Source organism: Cornus florida, unplaced genomic scaffold (genome assembly GCF_030987335.1).
Source record: "Cornus florida cultivar Cherokee Brave unplaced genomic scaffold, ASM3098733v1 CherokeeBrave_3.0.0_Hap2_Chr06, whole genome shotgun sequence".
Taxonomy (NCBI): domain Eukaryota; kingdom Viridiplantae; phylum Streptophyta; class Magnoliopsida; order Cornales; family Cornaceae; genus Cornus; species Cornus florida.
This window is the reverse complement of record NW_026775576.1, coordinates 50,819,850-50,834,827: the sequence shown is the minus strand read 5'-3', so window position 1 is coordinate 50,834,827 and position 14,978 is coordinate 50,819,850.

Sequence of the window (14,978 nt, the reverse complement as noted above, 5' to 3'; positions counted from 1 at the left end):
GTTGCACAACTCTATAAACCGACTAATTTAATTATTTTACATCGGTATTTGTCCGAATCCATTATACCACGACTGCAAACCATGTGCATGAGTACTCACATTATTTTTATTTTACTTGTTGGGTTTGTTTGTTTGGATGTAAAATATTCTTAGAACACATATTTTATTTTTTGGTGTGTGGTCGTCGTAAAATATTTACGGATAAAAAAAAATTAAAACCTAATAAAAATAATTTACCCATTAATTTTAAGTAAATTATTTTATATGTTTCACCTGATGGACTCAACCTTAATTTTTACCAAATACCAAAAAATAAAAATAAAAATATACTTTACCTAAAAAAAGAAAAACATTTTACGAAGCAAACAAAACCTTCCCTTTTTTTATTTCTTTTTTTATTTTTTATGTGGCTTCAAATTAATGCAGCATGCGAATGAAGATATCAAAACTTTGGATACCTTATAACTGTATATCTTAATGGTTTTTCAACATATTTTTGATTGATGGACATTGGACATGAAGTTTGTTCTCAAGCATGATAAGGAATAAGAAAGACCGAGACAACTCATTAAATATATTTAAATTTAATGCCGACTTCCTTTGGATTTATTTTAGAACAAGTTTTAAGTTTTTTTTATAATGATTGATGTGAGGCCTTGCCCGGTGTAAGATTACTCTATTGTGAATTAAATCTCATCACGATTTAACTTACTTTTCAATTATGAGAGTCTCTTGCACTACTTTTCTTTCCTTTTCTTTTCTTATTTTTTTCTTTTTTCTTTTTTTTTTTTTTAAAAACCAAGGGATAGGGATATATGGACATCCAAGAGACTAGTTTTGGCTTAATCATCAAATTTCAGTGAGATAAAGACAAGCTAGGTACCATTTTTATTTTTTTTTCTTTTTTCTTTGTCCTCCTAAAAATAAATAAAGCTTTGTTCAATGATTTTAATCATGTAAAGATAAAAGTAATGAAGTTGTATATCTATATTAGACAACATATTATGAATATGGAGTTGAATTTTAAAACAGGAGATATGGAAGATAATCAAAATCCTCTTTACTGATAGTTGATATTTATTGGTGCATTCAGTTTATAACAGTTTAATCTTTATTTTTTTTTTTATTATTGATGTACGATAAAGTAAAGATCAGCTAATGGCAATCTATTATGAACTCATGCTTTAATGAATTGTGATAACTTGAGATTATTGTAAGCAGACATTCTCATGTCAAGGTCCAAACTTTCCCAAAAAATAAAAATAAAAAAATAAAAAAAAAAAAGAGAAAAAAATATGAAAAATGAAAAAAAGAGAAACACTGCATTTGAATAAGATAGTTTAAACCCTCCAAAGTGAGAAAGTTTAGACACAGATTTTTTGGTATTTGAACCCTACACTTTGAAATGTGACAAAAGTACCACGAAATTATAAAAATATTTAACGCTATTATTTGTTTTCTTTCCTTTCTATGGAGTATTTAAAGTAAATACTATTCTTTCGGTTAAAAAAAAAAACACATTTCACGTGTGAAATAAAAATATTCTTGTGTTCTACATTTTTTTTTCTCTCAGAATATACTTTAAGATAAATTAGGATCTTCTCTTTTGCACTGGACAGTCCGGTGCACGAGGAGAAAGTGGAGATTACTTTACATGAATTACCTGCACTACAAACAAAGTAGACCCTACTTCATATGAAACCATCTCCAGTGCAAAGGATTTGATTTACCCGCTTATATTTCAAAGAGAGAATAGTTATCCCGTTGACCAAATACTCCGAGCCTAACTTTATGTGGAGTGATTTTCACCATTTCCAGTAAACTGAATTATTCAGTACACTAGATCTAAATTACCTTTTTAAATTTGAGAGAGAGAGTGTGTGGTTATTCTCGTGACTAAAAAATCATTGCCCCATGCACTTGAGCACACAGGCCAGATTACTTACCAAAATTCATGATAGAGAGAGTAGCTACCCTTGTGACCAAACACTCCCGCCCTATTTTATGTGGAGTGGTTTTCACCTTTTCAGTTCAATGCATTTGATTTAAATTACCTTTTAAAATTTTAGAGAGAGTGACTAAACATTCCCAGATGTTGACTAGCTAGCATACATTAGAACTTTTCTTTTTCACTAAACGGTCTAGTGCAAAGGGAGAATGTCGAGATGTAGAGAGAGTAGCTATTCTCGTGACCAAACACTCCCACTCCTATTTTATGTGGAGTGATTTCACCCTCTTGATTCAATGCATTAGATTTGAATCACCTTTTAAAATTCTAGAGAGAGAGTGACCAAACACTCCGAAATGTTGACATCAAAACTAAAAGGTAGCTAGCACACATCAAAACTTCTCCTTTGCACAAAACGGTCCAATGCAAAGGAAGAAGGTAGAGATTAACTTACATGGATTATGATCTCCATAAGTAAACTCTATTATATGTGGATTGATTTTCATGTGTCCTACTAAACCATTCAGTGCACAGGATCCGAATTACTCACCAAAATTCTAAAGAGAGATAGAGTAGCTATCCTCGTGACCAAACACAATTAATCCTATTCCATGTGGAGTGACTTCCACCCTCTTATAACCATCCATTATAAAAATCTAGGAAGGAAAGGGACCAATGGGACAACCATTCCATTGAAATCTTTCAAATGCCCCCACTATAACTTCTTGTTGTTCAAAATTACTCCCTCTCATATATAATTTCTTGAGTCCATTGCTACACAAATCATAATTACGTACAAAATTTCACACACACACACACACACACACAAACTATCCTCGTGACCAAACATATTCATTGCAACTATGGAGTGATTTCACCCTCTCAAGTTAATGCACTCAACCTTGGAGGAAAGGATCCGGAATACCTGCCAAAATGAGAGAAAGAGAGAAAAGCTATCCTCGTGACCAAACACTCCCTGGACACCAAAACAAAAAAAGGTTGCCAGCTAGCATACAACAGATATCGCTCTCGTCCTAGTCACATCAGACGTTAATTCTGTATGTCAACTTAAATCTCAAATCATCGCCATTCAATCCAATCTCTGTTCACCGTTGACCGCCACACAGTACACACACTCGTCACACTCCTTGAGATCCGCGACGCCGTTTGAACACCTTTCAAAATCGTGCGTCTCCATCGATACTGCTAAACTAGCGGTGTATCAAATCATTATTACTGGCTGTAACAGATGTTAATTTTTTTTTCCACTTATACCACACTTAAATACTATAAAATTAAATTTAAATAATTTACAAATTATTATGAAGTGTTTTAGAGAGCAATTATGTCAATTTATTTTTTGAAAACAAATACATGAAATAAAACTGAATAAAAAATAGAATATGAATATCATTTCAACCATGTAAAATTTTTGTTAAAATTAACAAAAGAAAAAAAAAAATCATACTGATCAATGTATGTGGTTTGAAACATACTCTTCATTTTGAACTGCATTAGTATATTTTCTCTCCGTGGTTTGAAAGATACTCTTCATCTTGAAGTGTGTTTTATTTTTTTCTTCTTCTAGATGTTTCAAAATTAGTGTTTCCTTGAAGGACACAATATATACAAGTTTAAACTTTCTTTTATTATTTTTAATTAGAATTTAAATTAACTAAAAATTGTGTTTCATATTACTAATCCTTAAATTTTACATTAAAAAAAAAAATTTGAATCTAAAAAAAATGCTATTTTTAGTTGGGAATATTATGAAAAAAATCATCACATCCTCCTCCAATTTCTTATAAAAAGATATTGACATTTTAAAGAGTTGAGTAGTTAAAGAATGTTTTTGACATTTTAAGACACTTAACGAAAAAAAAAAATTAATAAAAAGAGGTTGCAACGAAACCCTTCACTTTTTCTACCTTGAAAGGGTTAAGTAATAAGTGCTGCAAAGATATTAATATTTTTCTACCTTGAAAAGGTTAAGTAATTAGTAATGCAAAAATATTAATGTCTTATATATCAATACATATTACACTTTTTTTTCTTTTATGTATTTGTGTTTTTTATTTTAACAAACTAAAGGAATGTCAATTGAAGAAAAATGAAAGAATGAAGAATTACACTAAATTTCTCTCTCTATCTTTAATTTGTTTTTTGCCTATTAATATTTTTCATTATATACACAAGTGTATATATATATATATATATATATAACCTTTTTGTTGGGTATTTATTTAAAATTTAACCGTAATAAAAAAATTACCAAATCAAAATATAATTATAAAAAGTTTCAAGTGAACTATGTAATTTAGAATTCTTATTCACGAGAAAGAGGTCATTCAGTCATGGTAAAATTGTAACTTCTAGTTTTAATTAATTAAAAATTTAGTAGAAAGAGCATCCGAGAAAACCGTCAGAATTGAAATCTAATGCTGCGTTTGGTGTGCAGGAATGGAATAGAATGCAAGTGGGAATGGAATGAGAATGTGAATGGAATGGAATGGAATGGTTATTCACATTCTATTGTTTGGTTGCAAATATAAAATCGGTAGGAATTGACTAATATAAAATTTAGAAAATAATGAATTTCAAATTGAATTATCAAAAACATCCTTGTTAGTGACAAATAATTTAAACTGGCAAAATAACATTCTTCTGTAATTTTTTTAAAAAGAAATGGTGGTGGCGGTTGATGGAAAGCGTTTGTGGTGTAGGTGGTGGTGGTGGAAGGTAACAGGGTGTTGGTAAAAGGCAATGGCGGTGGTGGTAATGGTGGAAGGCGTCAGTGGTGTAGGTGATGATGATGCAAATTAGTGGCGTTGGCAGTTGTGTTGTGGTGGTGGAAAACGATAATGGTGTAGGTGGTGGAAGACGACATTAGATGTTGCGGTTGTGGAAGGCGTTGGTGGCGGCGGCTGTGGTAATGGAAATCGATGGCGGTGGCGGTGGTGGAAGGTGGTGGTGGTGATGGAAGTCAGTGGAGGTAGCGGTGGTGGTAGGTGGTGGTGGTGATGGAAGTCAGTGGTGGTGGAGGTGGAGGTAGCTGCGGCGGCGGCGGCGGTAATGGAAGTCGATGGCGATGGAGGTGGATGTGGTGGTAGTGGTGGTGTTAGAAGTCGATGGTGGTGAAGGTGGAGGTGGAGGTAGAGGTGGAGGTGGTAGCGGCGGCGGCGGTGGTGATGGAAGTTGGTGGCGGTAGTAGTGGAGGTGGAAGGCAGTGAAGGAGGAGATGGTAGTGGAAGACAGCTACAGTGGTAGCGATGGTGGAAGTGGTGGAAGGCGGCATTGGTGGTGAAAGGTGGCAATGATGGTGAAGGCGACGATAGTGGTGGCAGTAATGGTGACGGTAGGGTGGTAATGACGGTAATGGAAGGCAGTGGAGGTGGCGGTGGTAGAAGGTGGTATTGGTGGAAGGCGGTGGCGTTGGTGGCCACAGTAGAGGTGGCAGTGGCTAAAAGCAATGTAGGTGGCGCCGGTGTGTTGGTTGAAGATGGCAACAATGATGGTGTGGCAATGACGGTGGTGGAAGGTAATGGAGGTGGTGGTGATGGTGAAAGTCGGCGGTGGTTGTGGTGGAAGGTGGTGGTGATGGTTTTTGGACTTGGAGCATGAGGGTTTTTTTGGGAATTTAATTTTTTAAAAAAATTACTCGGGAATGGAATGGCCATTCTATAGATTTAGTTCTGGAATGGATTTTCATTCCAATGTAATGGCCATTCCCACTTTAAATTGTATGCCAAATAAAGGAACGGTTGAAATGTGCATTCCATTCCATTCATACGCACCAAACGTAGCATAAGTTATTATGTTATATTAGGGTTTGGATTCTATAATCACAAGTTTGCTATTTTTTTATCTCTTTCCTATATTAAAAAAATTACTTTTAAAACACACTATACAAACAAATTTTGTAGTCTGCAAATAAAAAACAAAATAGGGAGCATAACAGAATTTTATTGATTTATGATAAATAAAAAGAATACAATCCTTTGTAATATTCTTTACAAAGAATAAAGTCCTCTGATTCGATCTCCTTTTGTTGGTATTCAAAGGCTACACGAGCTTGATCTTGAATCACTGTGGAATTTTTGATGAAGAACGGTACGATTTGATGTGCTTGTTGTTGATCATCGTGGAATTTGATGAAAAACGACACAATTTGATGTACTTGGTGTTCTTCGCCTTTGGGTTTGGATGTTGGGGATGAGTATATAATTTCTGTATTTCTCTCTGAAATTCTGAATTTTGTGTACCCCTTTTTTTTTTCTCCAGACCTCTAGTTATAGACTTCTTAGATTAATAGGATGATAACACGTGTCATCTTCTGATAAGAATAAAATCATAATTGGGCCGGGCCGGTTATATTATGATAATTATCCTTAAAAATAATTATTCCAAATATATTTTATAAGGAATAATTATCTTTTTATTTAACCATCTGGGCTGGGCTAATTAAATAATTTAAGTGGACCAAGCTTGGGCCAATTAAATAACTTAATTAAACATTAGACCTATATTTAATTAGTCAATTTGTCAAAATAAAAGTTCATTAAAATTTTAGTGTCTACAAATTGCCCCCACTTCGAGTCCCATGTTTGACATGACTTGTCTCATTTTTCAAGTGGGATTTGAAGTATCCAACTTGGTCTTTGAATTATAAAAAGCTTTTTTATCCAACTTTGGATTATAAGATTTCCTCTTTCCCTTTCCTATCCAACTTTGGATTAGAATTTTACTTTCCCATTTGAACTAAATTATACAAATCTCAGTACAAATAGAAGGTATTTTATTGTCTATATATACCTATCCATGCTATAAGGTTAGACATCAATTTCAATATTGTTGAAGACTTGTCTGATTACATCCTCTGAAAACTGTGTTAGATTGCGGCATCTGCTCGAATAAATAATTGGTATGACTTTTCTCTTCTTCTTTTTTTTTATCTTTTTTTTTTTTAGCCTTTCCTTTTTTTTTTTTTTTTTCACCCATTTTTTTTCCACATTGGAATTTTTTTTCTTTCTTCCTTTTTTTTCTTTTTTTTTTTCATTGCCTTTTTTTTTTTCATCGTTTTTTTTTTTCTCTCTCTTTTTTTTTTTTTTTTTTCATCGCTTTTTTTCAAACTAACCTCCCTTTTTTTTTTTTTTTTTTTTTCTTTTTTTAGGATCCTAACGGGCTTTTCCAAAAGCACCAACAAGAATTTTGTCAACCATAGCAAAAATTGAAATCGTCCTTTTAGACAACCCTGATCGAGCTTCAAATTTTGTTTGTTGTTCTATCATAGTTTCAAGAGTCTGAAAGAAAGCACTGATGAGAATTTTGTCAACCATTCAAGCTTCAAATTTTGTTTGTCACATCATAGTGGTATTCAACTGTTTTACAAAGCAAAAGATGGCTATCTTAGAGAGCAAAAGTAGTCGAAGAGGCCAAGGAACCACATTAAGTGTATCTAACTCATTTCTCGGTTGTAATGCCATTCAAATGCCTGATCTTGACAATGAACATTGTTCTTCTCTTTGGACACGCATTCAATTGCCTGATCCTGACAATGAATATTGTTCATCTCTTTGAACACGCATTCAATTGCCTGATCCTGACAATTAACATTGTTTTTCTCTTTGGACACGCATTCAATTGCCTGATCCTAACAATGAACATTGTTTTTCTCTTTGGACACGCATTCAGTTGCCTGATCTTGACAATGAACATTGTTCTTCTTTTTGGACACACATTCAATTACCTGATTTTGATAATGAACATTGTTCATCTTTTTGGACACGCAAGGCTACATGTGAACTCACTAACTTTGGTCTTGATCAAATTAATGAAGAATCCATTGGATTTGATATTAAATTTTCAACTTCATTGGATATGCAAAGCCACTTCTTCCTTTCAACAATACCTCGAGCAGAATTTTTTTCTTGAACGACAGCTCAATGGAAAGCCAAAGATCTTTTTCAGCAACACCTCAGCTGTGGAAGGAAAAATCCCCCTCCAATAAAAGCCAGCCATATAGCCACAACATAAGTTTTATTTTTAATCTCTTGGTGGGTTACAAAAGCCCAACCCTGTTCAAGCCCAGACAACCACCAACAGCCCAAGATCACCAATATTAAACTTCCAGCCCGTTAATAAAGTCAGTTGGACCAAGCTGCATTCGGCCCAGATTTATTTAAAGATAGAACCAATCCTACCAAATAAAGGATCATTCATACAAGGAAGTTCTATAGCAAGAAAAATCTAGTATGGAAAGAAGTATAGAAAGAAACAACATTATAGGGAAGAACATTATATATGGAACGTATTAGAGGGCAAGTAATGCGAGTCCTACCATAATCCCACCACCTTTTTGTATATAAATAGAGGCCTAGACCTCCAATAAAGATCATCGAGTAATATACGCTTTTCTCTGAATAATTATTGCTGTTTATTATTTCTTTTGAGTGAGTTGTATTTTTTCCTTTTAAATATTTTTAGTTGATTGAAATTTTGCACCTACACTTTGGCGCCGTCTGTGGGAAACGTATAGAAATATACTCCCACTATTGTTTCAAATCGTTTATATTACTACAATCTGGAATGTCAACCGAAGTATCTACGGCAGTGGCTGATCAACAGATGGAGTTGATGCAAAAAATGCGAGAAGAATTCTTGCACCAATTCGAAATGCTTCGTCAGGCGAACGAGGCCAACATAGCTCAGATTGCGTTGTTTCAATAGCAGAACGATACCCTTTAAACAGTGATGGCTCAGTTAGCACTATAGCCACCACCAAGTGATGCAGCAGCACCTCCCCCCAACCAAAACACTCCTCCAGTTAATGAACCTCAGGCCAATGGGGCACGACCAAATGAAGCTCAGCCTAACGACGTTCAGCAAGAGCAGAGGACAAGGACCAAGGTAGTCGCTTTGGACAATCTTCCTCGTCCCATGCAGGACGAACAGGCCGAGTCCAGCTATAAGCTTATGGTATGGACTAATGGTATTCTGGATGATGTTGGCATACAGGAGGCCTTTGATTAGAAGAGGCTCTTAAGGGTTTAGACGCCCGCTGAGATGGCCAGAGAGCATAAGAACTCTCTGGTGAAGACTCCATTCACCGATGATATATATCATACTGACAGACCAAAGAAATTCACGATGTCTTCCTTCACCCAGTTTGATGGCACAGGAGATTCTTCTTGTCATCTTAATCACTACTCACAGAAGATGGCACTAGATAATCACAACAATGCGTTCATGTGTAAGGTTTTCCCGACTAGTTTAACGGGAGCTGGATTAGAATGGTTCAAAAATAGGCCACACAAATCCATCTCAAACTACAAAACCTTGTGCGCTATGTTCCTAGCATAATACTGTAGAAACAAGAAGCAGAAAAAAACCATCTCTAGTCTCTTCACCATACGGCAGAAGAGGGGAGAAACGCTACAGGATTACCTATCCAGATTTAAAATAGAGGCCTAAAAAATAGCAGATTGTCATCCTGAGACTGCTAGAGAGACATTTAAGATCAATATGATTCAAGGTACAAAGTTTCACACCTCCTTAGTCAAGTATTCCCCTCTAGATATGCAGACTCTCAATACAAGGGCACATATCTACATTCTATTTGAAGAGAATGTAGCCCACCAAGCACAGCATGCTAACCTCATCACAGTGGAAAATAAGCCTCGGGAAAAAGCTTCAAGTTCAAAAAGTCAAAAAAGCTAGCACGCTTCAGCATCGGTCACTCAGATACCTAAGAAGAGGCAAAGGACTGAGGAAAGGTTCACACCACTTCGTATCACCTTGGGTCGGCTATTCCAAGAAAATAAGGTGAGATTCACAGCCCCTCAGCCAATGAGGCAACCCTTGGAGGAAAGGGACCAGAACAAGCACTGCGCCTACCATAAGGATTACGAGCATACAACCAATGATTGCAGATTTCTCAGGTGGTAAGTGGAGAATATGATAACCAAGAGTGAGTTGACAGACTACCTCGCACCAAAAGAGTATGTGAAGCCTTGGGAGGTCAACTTTCGGAAAGTGAAGGGCAATCAAGTAAAAATCATTCATGCAATACATGAAAGATCAAAGGACGACCAAGAGTCAGAAGAAGTGTACCGGTCCAGACTGAGGGCAGCCCACAAGCTAAAGAAGTTATCCTTAGTGAACACTATCGCCTCAGGCAGTATTAATATTGGGTTCGGCAATGGAGATTTATCTAGAGTTCAGCTTCCCCATAAGGATCCACTAGTTATTAGTCTTCTGGTGGCAAATTACATGATCAAAAGAGTTTTGGTGGACCCAGGTAGTAGCGCCAATATTATCACAAAAGTAGTTTTTGAACAACTAGAGATCACTTCATCTTCAATATGACCCACCTTTAATCCTTTGATGGGGTTTAATGGCACAAAGGCGGACCCTCTTGGGGTAATTGATTTATTCATCGCTGCGGTAAAATGGACATTGAAGGAAACTTTGTTCTAACAGAAATCCATCCTTCTTACAATCTCATTATGGGAAGAGGTTGGATCCACCGAATGAACGGGGCTCCGTCTATCCTTCATCAGGTGATGCGATGCTTGTCTTTGGAGGGTAAAGAGGTTATTAATCTTTAGGGACATCAGGTCGCTGCCAAAGAATGTTACATGCTAACACTGAATGAAGCAAAGAAGATGATCAAGCAGTCCCAGTCAGTTGCGCCCCTCGAAAGTATTTCCAAATAGCAATTACAGAGCCCTCTGTCCAAGTACTTAAAAGTGGAGGATAAAATTAAAGCTACAAAGCCTACCGAGGAATTCCTCGAGACCGACGAAGTTATCCTCGGCGATCCCCAAAAAGTCACTTATATGGGCTCTTCCCCTACAGTCGAAGAGAAAGAAGCATTAGTTAAGGTCATTCGATGGAACGGAGATACATTTGCCTAGGATCATTCGGACATGGTAGGAATCAGCTCGTCAATCTCATGCCATAGCCTGAAGGTGGATCCGACATTTAAACCAGTTAAGCAAAGACACAGAAGGTTCACTCCTGAGCGTAATCGAATCATTGCTGAAGAAGTAAGCAAACTACTTCAAGCAGGTTTCATCCGAGAAGTACACTATCCACAATGGTTCTCGAATGTGGTGGTAGTTCAGAAGAATAATAGAAAATGGAGAGTATACATAGATTTTACCAATCTCAACAAGGCTTGCCCTAAGGACAGCTTTCTATTACCCAAGATATACCAGATGGTCGACGCTACCATTGGATATGAGATACTCATATTCCTTGATGCGTATTTCGGGTATAATCAGATCCCAATGAATCCAAAGGATGAAGATAAAACTACCTTCATAACAGAGAAAGGCACCTACTGTTACAAAGTCATGCCCTTCGGACTTAAGAATGCTGGGGCAACTTACTAACGTCTTGTTAACAAGATCTCCAACGAGATGCTAGGAAAGACGGTTAAAGCCTACATTGATGATATGGTGGTTAAAAGTGTAAAGAAAGAGGACCATCCCAAGCACCTCTAGGAAGTCTTTAACACTTTGAGAGGGATAACGTGAAGCTGAATCCTTCTAAGTGTTCATTTGCAGTCTCTTCAGGGCAGTTCCTAGGCCATATTGTCAACAAGAGAGGAATAGAAGTAAGCCCGACTCAGGCTTAGGCCCTTATACAAAATCAAGAACCAAAAACTCGCAGGGAAGTACAAGTCCTGACTGGCCGAATCGAAGTTCTTAGCCGCTTCATATCTCGGTTATCAGATAAGTGTAAACCTTTCTTTGATGCAATAAGATCCAAGAACAAGGATATATGGGGACCTCAACAGCAAGTGGCTCTCAATCAGTTGAAGTGCTACATGGCTGAACCTCCAATTCTGTCTGCTCCAAAGCCTGGTAAGACTCTCATCATATACTTAGCAATCTTTGGTATAGCCACAAGTGCCGTATTGATCAGAGAAGAAGGGAAGAATCAGTATCCAGTCTTCTACAGAAGTAAGACGATGACAGATGCTGAGACACGGTACAGCAAAATAGAATAGATCATACTAGCGTTGGTGTACGCAAAAAGGAAGCTTCGGCACTATTTTAAGTCACATAGCATCGTAGTCCTAACCAACTACCCCATACGAGTTATTATTTCCAAGCCAGACTTGTCCAGAAGAATAACTAAGTGGGCAATCGAACTTAGTTCCTTCGATATATCTTATGAGCCAAAGGTGTCACACAAAGGGCAGACATTAGCTGACTTCCTCCTTGAGTATGAAGATAAGCCCGAATAGCCAGACCCTCCTGAACCACAATGGGAGCTTCGGGTAGACGGTTCCTCAAACCTAACTAGTGCCGGGGCCGGAATTGTTGTCACAACCCCTGAAGGCACCAAGCTGCAACAGTTAATCTGTTTAACTTTTCCTGCCACTAACAACGAAGCCGAGTATGAGGCCTTGCTCGCCGGGCTCCGATTGGCAAACTAGCTCCAGGTAAGGTGTCTAAAGGTTTTTAATGACTCCCAACTTATTGTGAATTAGGTGATAGGCAAATATCATCCTAAAGAAGAAAGAATGAAAGCATATAAGGAGGCTGTAGAAAGTGATACACATGGATTCGATCAAATCGAGTTCCACCAAGTACCTCGTGATGAGAATTTCGAAGCAGATCAACTAGCCACAGCAACATCTTCTTTTGATAAAGACTTAGTTAGGATAGTGCCAATAGACATCCTGGACGAACCTAGTATAAGTCCTCGGCAAGAGATAATGGTGATCCCGGACATTCCACTAGAACCATGCTGGATGGATCCATTAAAAGCTTACCTCAAGCATGAAACTCTTCCAAACCAGAAAGCCAAATACGCTATTATTAATAATCAGTTGTACCAGAAGTCGTTCTCAGGTCCTTACCTAAAGTGCTAAGTCCTACTGAGGCCCTTGTAATATTAAAGCAGATTCATAACGGGGATTATGGCAACCACTTCAGCGGCAGATCCCTGGCACATAAGGTCTTAACTCAAGGTTACTTTTGCCCATACCTGGCTCGGAATGCTGAAGAATATGCCAGGAGATGCGACAAATGCCAGCGACATGGCCCAATGAAACATCAGCCTGCTGAAGATTTGCACGCAGTGGCGAATCCATGGCCATTCGCACAATGGGGAATTGATATGGTCGGCCTTTTACCCAAAACTGTGGAGCAAAAGGAATACGTGTTGCTAGCCACGGATTACTTCACAAAATGGGTAGAGGCAGAGGCTTATTTAAGCGTGACCCATGAGCAAGTAAAGAATTTTTTATGGAACAACATAATCTGCTGATTTGGAGTGCCAAAGGTTATCATTATGGATAATGGTCTAAACTTGGACAATAGAAGCACAAGAAAATTCTTCGCCGAGCATGGGAGCAGGCACAAGTTGGCCGCGGTTAGTCATCCGCGGTGGAATAGGCAGGCTAAAATAACTAACCAAACCATCTTTAATTGTCTAAAGAAAAAGTTAGAGAAGCTCAAATCAAAGTGGTATGAGAATTTACCTCAGGTGCTTTAGGCATATCGAACCACCCCACGACGGCCAACAAGGGAAAACCCCTTGTAATGGCCTATGGGTCTGAAGCTGTCATCCTTACGGAATCAGCAGTGCCTACTCTTCAGACACATTTATTGATCGAGGGGAATAATGATCAACAGCTTGAGCATAGCCTTGACCTTTTAAAGAAAAAAGGGATGCTGTAGCAATTAGGCTTGCTTTATACAACAACAGTTGCGCAACAGTTACAATAAGCACGTCAGCTTCAGAAGCTTTGTAGTAGGTGATTGGGTGCTGAAGCAGGAAACAGCCCACGTAAAGAAGTTACAACCCAATTGGATCAGACCCTACAGAGTCACAGAAGTGGTAATGAAAAGAGCTTACCGGTTAGCCGAAGTTGATGGACGCCCAATTGCACGTCCATGGAATGCAATACACCTTAAAAGGTACTATCACTAGATAATATAGTCCACTTGATTTCTTTTTACAAATAGACAATATATTTGTCTCTAAAAAAATAAGGCTGCTTATGGCCCATATAAAAACTTTTATATTATCGAGTAATCAATCTCATAAGTGATCGGTTTTTACACACATATTAAATATTCGGTGCGGGATGCTATTTCAATTCATGTTTATATAGTTTTTCTTTCTTTTCATAAAAGGGGGTAAGACTAGTACTCCACTAGTACCCTATTATGAATTTATCTTACGACAAGAAAAAGAAAAGAAAAAAAACAAAAATAGGCACAAAGTGAACGATTGTTTGTTTATGGAAACTATCTTCAATTGGACACAACAGTTGTTCATTTTTTAAACTACTTTGAGCTTTTACGCAGTAACTTACTTTTACTGTTGTCCTACACCGATAAAAAAATACCTTTATACATTCCTTTATATAGAGAAATATTAAAATATTTGAGTGCATTGCAAAGAGAACCCACTAGTAACATAAACGGCCCAACCCAAAGGTGTTCAAAGCCTTGATACTAGCGGGCATTCTTTGCAATAATTCTTTTTAAGCCCAAATTCCTAGCTTACAATGCAAACTTTATTTTTTGTCCCACATCGATTAGATATATAAAGGGTGTATAGTTAATATAGTTGTGGAAAACCATGTCTGGTCACCACGAAGAGAGTCTCTGTGAAAGATAGTCTCCCAAGCAAACGTATGGGAGACTTCCCAGTCACAGTTACTCTTTTTCGTGGCCTCATATCACTTTTGAATCTTCGGCTTGCCTTGCATGCATGGTGTTTTTTCCTCTCAGGCTTATAGTCGAGGAATATATCGCCTCGGACTCCAAGAGTCCAGCACAATACAATTCCTCTCAAGCTCATAGCCGAGGAATATATCGCCTCAGACCCCAAGAGTCCGGCGCAATACAATTCCTCTCAGGTTCATAGCCAAGGAATATAATTCCTCGGACCCCAAGAGTCCAGCACAATACAATTCCTCTCAGGCTCATAGCCGAGAAATATATTACCTCGAACCCCAAGAGTCCGGCACAATACAATTCCTATTAGGCTCATAGCTGAGGAA